Source organism: Aythya fuligula, chromosome 19 (assembly GCF_009819795.1).
Source record: "Aythya fuligula isolate bAytFul2 chromosome 19, bAytFul2.pri, whole genome shotgun sequence".
NCBI classification, from domain to species: Eukaryota; Metazoa; Chordata; class Aves; order Anseriformes; family Anatidae; genus Aythya; species Aythya fuligula.
The window spans coordinates 2,700,367-2,710,863 of NC_045577.1; positions in this window are offsets into that span (position 1 = coordinate 2,700,367).

The window sequence follows — 10,497 nt, forward strand, 5'->3', positions numbered from 1 at the left end:
AAGGCTGCAGCCGCCGCCGCCGCCGCCGGGCCGGGGCTGGCAACGCTCGGGACCGCGCGCGCGCGCATGCGCAAGCCCCGCGCGCGCTCCCGTGCCCCCCCCCCCCCGCTCTCGCCCGCTCGCTGCCGGCCCGGGGATGGCGTGCGCGCGCGCGCTCGCGCTCGGCGGGCGGCCACTGCGCAGGCGCCGCCGCCCCGCCGGTTCTGCCGCCCGCGGCCCTCGCTTGGCAACCGTCGCCATGGCGACGGCGAGCACAGGCCGCGGCCTGCGCCCGGCCCCCCTCCCTCACATATACACCCGGGGTTTTCACCTCACGGGCTCGGTGTCCCGGGGTGATGTGCGCGGAAAAGCGCTCGGTGTTAAATAAAAAAAAAAGAGTTTGCACACCACGGAGAGCATAAAGAAAGGCCCCGGGCCTGCCCCAGCCCCCGGAGGTTCCCCCTCGTGAGATGGGCTCCAGCCGCCACCCGGCTGCTGACGCAGCGGTTGTTGAGGTCTCCTGGGCATCACTGTGGTTCCTGAGCAGCTGGGTGCTGTGTGGTGGAGCTGGGATGGTCCTTGAGACAGTCCCTGAGATAGTCCCAGGATGGTCCCTGAGGTGGTCCCTGAGATAGACCCAGGATGGTCCCCAAGATGGTCCCTGAAACTGTTCCTGAGATAGTCCCGAGATGGCCCCCAAAATGGTCCCTGAGATGGTCCCCGAGCTGAGCCTTTTAGATGAAAACTTCAATGATGGCCATAGCAGCCCGGGCCCCTTCCCCTCCCTGTTTGCACAGTAGCCATGTCAGAAGGCCCCATCCCGCCACCCTGCGATCCTACAGGGCACGCAGGGCTCGCACACGCCGAGGGATCCACGTTACCAGACAAAAGTGCAGAATCGGAGGTTTTGCGGTGACTCACATCGGGCTCGAGGCCTGCCACAGGCAGCCCATTGTTCGCGTGTTTGCTCTGACAGCCGTGTTGTGCGCGGTGCTGTCTCACCACGTTTTGCAGTTGTCATTTGGGCCTCCTTTATCATGCAGGGAGGCATATAAATGCCCAAGAATTTCTGTCTTGTGATTGTAAATCATTAACCAGGAAACCCTTTGGGTACACAACAACTTCCACAGTAGTAAAATCAGACATTTGCTTCATGCTATCTTTCCTGCTGGGCAGCCAACCACACTTGACAAAACATCAGAACTGCCAGTGTTTGATCATCAGCAATACTTTTCTCCAGGTTATTACAACCAATTTCCCCCAAGACTTGACCTGTTAATATCTGCTTACAATCAAAGGATGCCAAAGGCAGTTTCCATGCAGAAGACTGGCTTATATATCCTGTGTATTACAAAGCAAATGGAGAATTTGATCACCTGGTTTATGTTGTGATAAATAGAAAGCAGCACATAATGCTTGACAAGTATAAAAAGGTTTGCTTGTTTATCTTTTTGGGTGCAGGTAGACTATCCCAATTACCTTAGAGTTCTTTTGCTGCTGGTGGTCTATCAGCCACCACCTGAAGGCCCACAGGCTCATAGGTACTGCTGGAACCAGCAAATGCATCCCTGTGCAGTGTGTGTTGGGTTCATGATCAAAACAAGATCCTGCAGGTTGACAGACTTGAAAAGTTTCATTACTGGAAGCAGGGCTCATCTCCAAAGTTATGTGATGAAGAGAACTGAGCCTTTAATGCACACACTGGGTCAATAAATTACCCTAATATCCTTCTTATGAAAAAGTAATTATAAGCTTAGCCACACAACAATAATAGCAGACTGGCCTTATTCTACCTAATTTTCTTTGTTATGATTCTCATAAATTATTTTTTGCTACATATAACTGGTAGACTGTATAAATGTTTCAAAAATTTTTAAAGATTAATGTAGGTCTGTTTTAAGATACATTTATTTCCCTATATCTTTTCGTAATGCAAACGCAGGGCAATCTGTTTCATGTCATCAGGATATGATCTGGTGTTCAAAGGTTATCCCAGCCTACTCAATTGCAAGATTGTATGCAATTAAAGTAGATGTCCCTTGCAAATAACTTGCTAGTTGTTTTATAATCTCTGAAGAGTTTGGTTCTCAATAGTTTTTTACAGGCTGTTGATTTGTGACGTTATCATTATAACAAGCTGCTTTTGTTTTTAGCTTAAGGCCCAATCCAAATCCCCTTAAACTCAGGAAGAAAGTTTTCATTTACGTAGTGGATTGGGCATTAAACGTGCTACTGAAACAGAATGGCCCTTTGACTCTTAGAGCAGGTGACCTGTATCCGAGGGCAAAGGTGCACACTGGAAGAAAATTGTCCTACTTTTTTCTGTGATATATTTTTGCTATAAAGAATGGATCTAGTTGTTCAACTTATCAGAATGACTTAGAAACAAAATATGTTTTAAGAGGGTGGCAGACTACCTCAGCAAAGCAAAGCCAGTATTACCAAGACCCCTGAAATTCCCAGGATAAAAAAGCAGAAACATTTGGCTTAAGAAAATGAACACTGAGGAGAAAAAGCATAACGGGAAGTCCAATGGTAAAGAGAATGCCATTCTTTTACAGGCTGATGTTGAACTAAAGACCCCGACTTAGTATACCTTTCTTTTCCCTTTTAATTTATGTTTTTTTATTTTATGTTTTTATGGATTTGCATTTATTTATCACTGTTTTCCAGTCCCAGTGTGAAACGTGCTGTGCCTTCTTCCTCTATGGTAATATCCTGTAACTGTTACTTCAGGCATTTGGGTGTCCTTAAGCAAAAACTCAAATTGATGTTTTGGGAAACTTTGCAGTTGATAATGAAGTGGTTTGGCCAGAACTCAGCACCACCAACATCAGCACCCTCAAAATTGTCCTGCAGGTAAAAAGCTTACATTTCAAATAGGAGGATCACCAGTAGATTGCTAAATGTGTTTCCTTTTCATGAGAAAATAAACCTCTTCTATATTCAGTAGCAGCAAATTCATCTTTAATTTGCATACCACTTGTTTCTTTCTTGCACTCCATACAAAACATACTTAATGGCTTTTCTTCTGGAAAAAAAAAATAATACAATGGTTTTCTATACAAAATAATTTTCCTATTAGAGAATTCTCCTGGATTCCTTAACCATTCAGAGTGGGCGTACACGTGAACTGACAAATACTGCACGACCTGTCTTACAGCAGAACTGTGAGATTAATTACTAGGAGGTAATACCTTTGACAAATTACCATATTCAAGTGTGACACCTATTACCTGCAACAAAGCTAAACCCACGTGCTTGTTTTCAGCCTTACTGGAGGAATGCCTGGGATTTCAGTTTCTTCCACCATGTTTCATTTATCAATATGGGAGACAATGTGTAAAATAAGAATATCAGTTCTTTGTCATCCTGAGGACATCAGATCCAAGCTTATACTGTAGAATAATATATAGCCTGTAGAAATACAAATGTGCTGTGCACTGGGAACTTATAGGGCAGGCATACGTGTACTTCCTGGGTATGGAGAGACAGCAAGAGCTGACCCATCAGTGGCACTAATTAGCACCCTCTGGTTAGAAAGGCCAATAGGGAATTGGGATTCTTCCTCAGCATTACAAAAAGCACCTTCAGAAGAAGGAAAACGTGCATCTGCAGGAGGCTGCACAGAAAGCCTATGCTTCACTGTCTCCCTGGAGCTATTTATGGAGAGGGAAGACTCCATCCAGTGTTGCCACCACTCAGATAATGCTCTGAGAGTTAAAATCAGCAAAAAAAGAAGCAGGGCAAGGGACTATGACTTGGGAATTTTGGCATACTGGGTAGCTCGTTTGAGAAACCACGCTGGTCGCGTTTGTGCTGCGCCCTCTCTCCCCTCCGGCTGGTTTATAACCCGCATCCCCCAGGGACTGAGCTCCTGCTGCCACCGCAGCTCATTAGCATCGCTGGGGGAGCTGATCCACCCCTGCTCTGCCATGGTGTCGAGGTGGGTGGCTCCAGCTGGGAAGAGCTTCAGCTGCTTGCTTGCCATCTCAGGAGAAGCGAGAGAAGAGGACGGAAGAAATCAACAGTTTTTTTTCCCCGTTATCCTTGCAAATTCCAGACGGCCCCCAGCTCTGTTCTTAGGGCTCTATTTTCAGCCGTGAATGCTGCTGTATCTGCTTCCCCGTGCTTAGTTCTGCAGGGCCTCGTTTGCCCCGGTGCTGAGCGCTTAATATGCCCTGCTGGAATCGACTTAGAGCCGGGCTGCTTCTGGAGGTCACTGCTGGGCTCGGGGCCGCACCTCGACTGCTGGCTGTGAGCTGTCTTCTCCATCTCCCCTCAAACCTGGCAGTCCCAAGGGTTTGTTTTTTTTTAAATGAAAGTTGTGTCTTACTCAACATTCACTAAGTAAAAAGAGATGTGGTCAAAAAGGCATCTCGAGTGTCCCATGAATGAATGGATGAAGCCAGGGTAAGGTAACGTGAGGATGAGATGAGGGAAGGGGCAGGCTCCTAACTCAGCCGCTGCTCTACCAGCTTCAAAATGCTTGTCCCCGTTACGAAATAGTTCCCCATGACAGTTCATCATGTATTCAACCTTTAGAAAGAGGGAGCTGAGTATTGTTCTTAGCAATGGAACAGTCACTTCAGTGTAATTACCAACAACACGGGAGCGGTTTCCATAGCATACTGCAGCTATCAGTAATCATTACATTCAGTCCTGCAACTCGCGAAGAACATGCACCACAACAGCCGTGTGCATTGGGGAACCACATGCAACGAGCGATATTTTTTGTGTAAATAAAGAAACCCAATTAAGCACGGACAGCAGCACCCGATTTCCTTCGTTCCTTTGTATTATTCTGAAGGTAACGTGCACGTCGTGGAGCTGTGTTGCTGATGGGGTGCAATACTAATTTTTCTTTCTTTCTTCTCTCTTTTTGGAAAACACCCAATGTGCTTCAAGCGATGGCAGGGCCATATCAAACCTCTCAGAGGTTTCCTCCTGCTGTGCCCACCGAGACCCAGGGACCAGGGACAGACGAGGCGAGGGTGCCGGTGGTGCTGCTCCCTGCGGCCAGGGCCTCTCCTCCTGCCTGAATTTAAAATGATACTTGGACTTAGCGCCTCTCCTCGCAGCGCTGAACAAACACTAATTAATGACTCTTTATTGCCAGGGGGAGACAAGCCCTTGCCCGTGTGTCTCTGGAGGCCGCAGTGCCTGCTGCCAGCTGCCAGGCGTGCGGGGCTCCCTCGCCCAGCTCGCCGCTATCGGCAGCACGTCCTGCTCGAGCAGTGAGGGCAGGGGGGGGTTAGGTGCCTGCTTTAATAATAATAGGTATGTTAAAACATAAATCATGTTAGAGATAAAGTCCCAGGACTAGTTTTAGGAGGAGGATGGGAAAACGGCATTTACAGCCCACCAGGTTTTCCAGACAGACTTCGATAAGCAGAGACCTGGTCCCATATTCATTAAATCCTTATTAGCAGTTGTGTTTGGGCAGCATTCAGACAGCAATCAGTTTTGATGGGAACTGTTGATTTGCTTTACCCAGATGATTTATTTTAAAACACTTTTTTTTTTTTTTTTTTTTTTTCTCCAGGACACTTTGGTAAGTAAAACTCCATTTACTGCAAATATGTAACTGTGCAAAGAGAGACAGACTTATCCCCAGCTTTTTCACCACTGTTTAAGCATTCCTGGAAAGCAAGGAACAACCGAAAGGCAGGAAAAATGATTGGGTTTGTTTTCACCAGTGGTGCCGCATCACCAGCAGCCTGCTCATCCTCAAACCCTGCCACCATCAGCACCCAGAAGCGACCACAACGCTGGACTCCCAACGCCTGGCACCCACCCAGGGCCACGCCAGCCCCGACACAAGCCCTGGCATTCCTCCCCAGCTCCCAGCACGGCCGAGCTGGGCCCCCCAACCAAGGCGGCACACTCGAGGCACTGCTGAGGAGGCAGGTCCCCTCTTTTGGGGAGGAACAATTTTGTCCAGGCTGCTGCCATGCCACGGCCACGAGGTCAGGGCACGCCTGGAGGCTGACACAGCGGTGACAACGCCGCCTACGCTCACAACGCAGCACTGGGGGCTTCCCAGTATGTTTTGCGTCATTCTGCTTTAGTATTTTTAACTTCTGCTGTTTTGACAGGACGCTGCTCCTGGTTTGCTGCGAGTTTGCAGAGCCCCTTCCCACGGCCAGCACCTCGCTCCCGGTCCCATACCGCAGCCGAGCTCCTCACCTGGCAGCCCCGGCCCCTCTCATCCCGCCTCGAGGCGTGCCAAAACAAACACGAAATCGCCTCACGCCCTTGGGTCCCCGCCAGCTTGCACATGTTGCACTTTAATGCTCTTAAATCTGTAGCCAGAGAGCTGTGTTAACGTGCGAACCAGTCACCGCGACTGGAACGTCTCAATCCTGCTTATCCAGGTCCTATCTGCAACGAAAAACTTTACGACTGTGAAACTCCAGCACCGAGCAGGAAACAAAGCCGGGGCAGCAGAGCCGAGGCCAGCACTGCTGGGCAGGGGCTGGGGGCCCCGCAGGGTGCACGTCCCGTCCCTCCTCGCTGCCAGGCCTGGCACGCAGGGGAGACACCCGGAGCAAGGTGGTGCCTTTGATCACGTACAGAGGATTTAGCACACGCCAGGGGTTATGGAGACACTTCCTACCAGGCGCAGCGCGGCTCTGAGCAGGCAGGGGTGTAAGCATGGGGTTTGTGACCCCGCTGTCCCACGGCACGGTGCCCTGACCCCGGCCATCAGGCACTGGTGGCACCCCCACGGTCCCCGTGCAGACCCCAGCCCCGCTCCGTGCCTCTCTGCTCCCCCCGAGAGCAACCTATACCCCCCCAGCCCTGGGGATTTGGGGCACAAGACCCCTGGGGCTGCCAGGAGCACGCAGAAGGACACCCCACGTTCCTGGGGTGCATGCATGCAGCTGCCCACCCCACCAGGAAAGCCACGTGGAAGCTGTACGACCCCACCAGAAGCCCCCCAGACAGCTAAATCCCGGGCAGCGCTGACTTACCGGGGGCGTTTGCCAGCATCCTCACAGCCCTGGGGGTTTTGGGGGGCTCTGGGCGGCAGCCGGCAGCGTGGGAGCCCATGGTGGGGCCGAGGGCTCAGCACCGGGGGGCTCAGCCCCCTCTGCTCCCCGAGCAGGGCAGGGGCAGGGGCAGGGGCAGCGTGGATGTGCTCCCCAGCATCACCCCGCTCCCCAGCATCGCTGCCGTTGCCACAGAAACCGGGGGATGACTCAGGAGCTGTGCTGCTGACATCAGAGGCGACGAGGAGGGGGCCAGGGAGGGGGGGAGATGTTCCTCTCTTGGTTTTGCTCGTTAAAGCCGGAACGCTTTGTCCAACGAAGACATTCAGCCCCCCTGCGGGGTATCCTGGGGGAATATCTGGTCCCTCGGGGTGCGGGGTTTGGTGATTTCCAGGAGATCGGTGTAATAGGGGGAGGCCCGGAGCCCCCCATGTGTGGGCTTTGCTCTGCTGAATGCTGCCCGGCCCCAAAGCCCCAGGGCAGGGGCTGGCACTGAGCAGCCCCCGGGCATCAGAAAATAACCCACCTAGAAGTGGTTTCGCCTGGTGTCAGAGCGCAGGGCAGGTATTTGGGAGCCAGGGGCAGGGGGACGGGGCTCCAAATGATGCCCCAACCCTGCCGTGGTGAATGATGCTGAGCACTGCCCTGGGGGGCAAAACCCAGCAAGTGGAGCAGGACATCATCTGTGCCACCCGGCCCCATCACAGCCCTCTCTGCGAGAGGCAGTTTCAGCCTCTATTTTGTATAATTTTTGCCTATTTTCTTGCGGTGGCTTAAATAACCACAGAGCAAAATGACTTAAAGCTGGGGGGCTCAGGGCCACCCCCCTGCTGCACCCCGAGCACCGTGCCACCCCGCAGTGGCCGTGCCCAGGACAAGGACACAGAGGAGGCAGCAGAGCATGATCAGCTGCTCCCTGATGTTTCACAGGACAGAGCTATTTTTGAAAAGCAGTAAATTAAAGCACTTTTCCACTTTGTGCTTGAGCGCAGTGCTGAGACGTCCCGGTTGGGTACCAAACCCGTGTGCTGAGTGCTGGCCAGCCAGGTTAGAAACTAGTTAAACTTCACCAGTAACTGGGAAATTAGTTAAAATCAGGGAGAGATATTACCTGTGCACAGACACAGGGGAGTTTAGGCATCACCCCAGGCAAACAGTCTGCATCTGGACAGAAACATGAGTGTTTTGGTAGTGCCGTGCAGGGATTTGTTACGCAACGAAGCGCTGCCGCTTCCTTATCTCCCGCTTACAGGCGTTGGTAGATCGAGCCCACGATGACACACTGAAATATTTTTAGTGAGATGAGAGTCCCGCAAGAGATTCCCTGGTCAGTGAGAGTAGCGACCGATCCCAGAAATGCCACAGCCCCATGAAACTCCCCAGCCACTGCGCAAGCAGCCCCAGGGCCAGCGCTGAGCCCCCAGCCGCCTCCCGGGGGGCTCCACGTGGCCCTGGCACAAGCCCAGGATCAGGGAACTGAACGCCCAGAGGTTTTATTTTTAGCACAGCGAGCTATAAATAGAGCCCGCGGTAACCCACGGAGAGGCGATGGACTTGGGATCAGGAAGTGACGGCACCGGGGAACCCCGGAGCTGCGGGACGGGGAGCGCCGTGTCCGGCTGGGCTGGAGGGAAACCACCAGGCACAAACAGCCCCAAACCACGCAGGGGCTCGGTCCTGCTGCAAACGGGGCAAGAGAGCACCTCTGTGCCAAGCAGGGACGTGGTGGGATTGTGCAGAGCACAGATTTCATAGGGTTTTGTGCTTTTTTCCCCTCTCTTTGGAGGGTGTCTGCGTGTGGGAGCAGGGAGGAAGCCGAGCGCTGCCGTGCGCCGAGGTAAATGCGGCGAGCAGCCCGTGATTCATCGCCTGCAGCCTGGCAACAAGCTTGAATATAGGGGAAAACACAGATGGAAGGGGCCTGCTGTGACAAAGCCAGCAGCTTGGAAACTGGTGGCCTCCTAAGGATAAGGTAGAAGGGCCCAAACTATTTTCCTTTTCCTGCACATCGCACAGAGGGGCCGTGCGGGGCCGGCAGCCTGCACCGCCTGGCTCGCAGCCAGCCTGGCTGCTGCCCCTCTGCCAGGACCATGCAGAAGGGAGCAAAAATCAGCCCCTTGATGCTAAGAAATCCAGGGAGAGGTCAAAGGAGATTTCCCAAATGCTCACGGCCCTCGTGCAAGGTGGACAGAGGGAGGAGGCTGCACGCTGGCACATCACAGCCAGCAGCTACAGCGCGGCACCGCGGGCTGCGCTCTTCCAAGGGCTGCTGTGTGCCACAGCGACGAGCAGGAGCTGAATAATTCAACCAAACCCTGGGCGTGTGGGAGCTGCCGTGGGCACGAGACTGCTGGGCCCGCATTCCCTGCAGAGCAGCCCTTCAGCAGAGGGCACACGGAGGCTGGCTTTAACACGAGTGTGGTTTATGCCAGGCTACAGCTCATAAAAGCCACGTAACCGCACCGTGCATAAGTGCCACAAGTCTTCCATGAATAATTTCTTCAGGACACCCTGCTCACAGCCGTGCAGCACCATCAGGAGAGGGAAGGGATCAAACCAAGCACAAGGTTCGAAGCCTGCAGCAGGTACGGAGCCCTCGCCTTGAACCAGCTCGACCAGCTCCCACGTGCTGCGTCCCAACGTGCTCCTTGTGCAACCACCGGTGGCATCAGCAGCCCGGCTGCATTTCACAAACCCTGTTGGAGAGCACAGCTCTTCGCCGTGACAGCCCCAGGAAGCGGCAGTACAGCGCCCTGGGTGCAGGATCCATGCAGGACCCCAGCCAGAGCCACTGAACCCAGGTCTGTCGCCTGGGCACCGCTCCCCAGCTGCACGTCTAAGTTTACACCCTGGGCGTGAGGGTGCTGGCCACCTCTCCAGGTTTATTTTGGTGCAGGACATCTCGAGTTACTGGCCTCCCTCCCCCACCTCCACAAGTGACAGATTCCCGGTGACACGGGACACCCAGGGCTGGCACTGCACTCTCAGGTCACCCCCCAGCAGCCTTACACCAACGCTGCTGTCGTGCACACACGCACGCCAGAGCCCTGCCTGTTTCAAGCCATTTTCCAGGACCACACTGCAGAAGCAGTGTTCAGCTCACAAGTGCAAGGCTTGCATTCCAAGTTCAGGTTTTGAGTAATGAGAACAGAAGAGGAAAAAAAGAATTAGATCCATTTATTCTACCCCAAACCTACCACCATGTAGCAAGACATCCTCGGCAGCTTCCACAGCTGCAGCTTCTTTTGTGAGACTCCCCCTTTCCAGGAAGATCACTACGAAATATCAGGATCAAGCGCAGAACAAGTTACCAGATTGCTGCACCCTGTACAGAGGGGGCTGCAGCCCTGATCTGACCGCGTTGGGCTGCCAGAGCTCACACGGGCAGCAGCTGCTGCTTCCTTCTGTTCCTGCTGGAAGCCAGAGCAGGCAGGTAGGTTGGAGGAGCCAGCTAGGTAGTTTTACGCCATTCTGCTCCTTCCTGCAGACCTTCAGTTCACGGGAGAATAGCGTGTGCATGGAA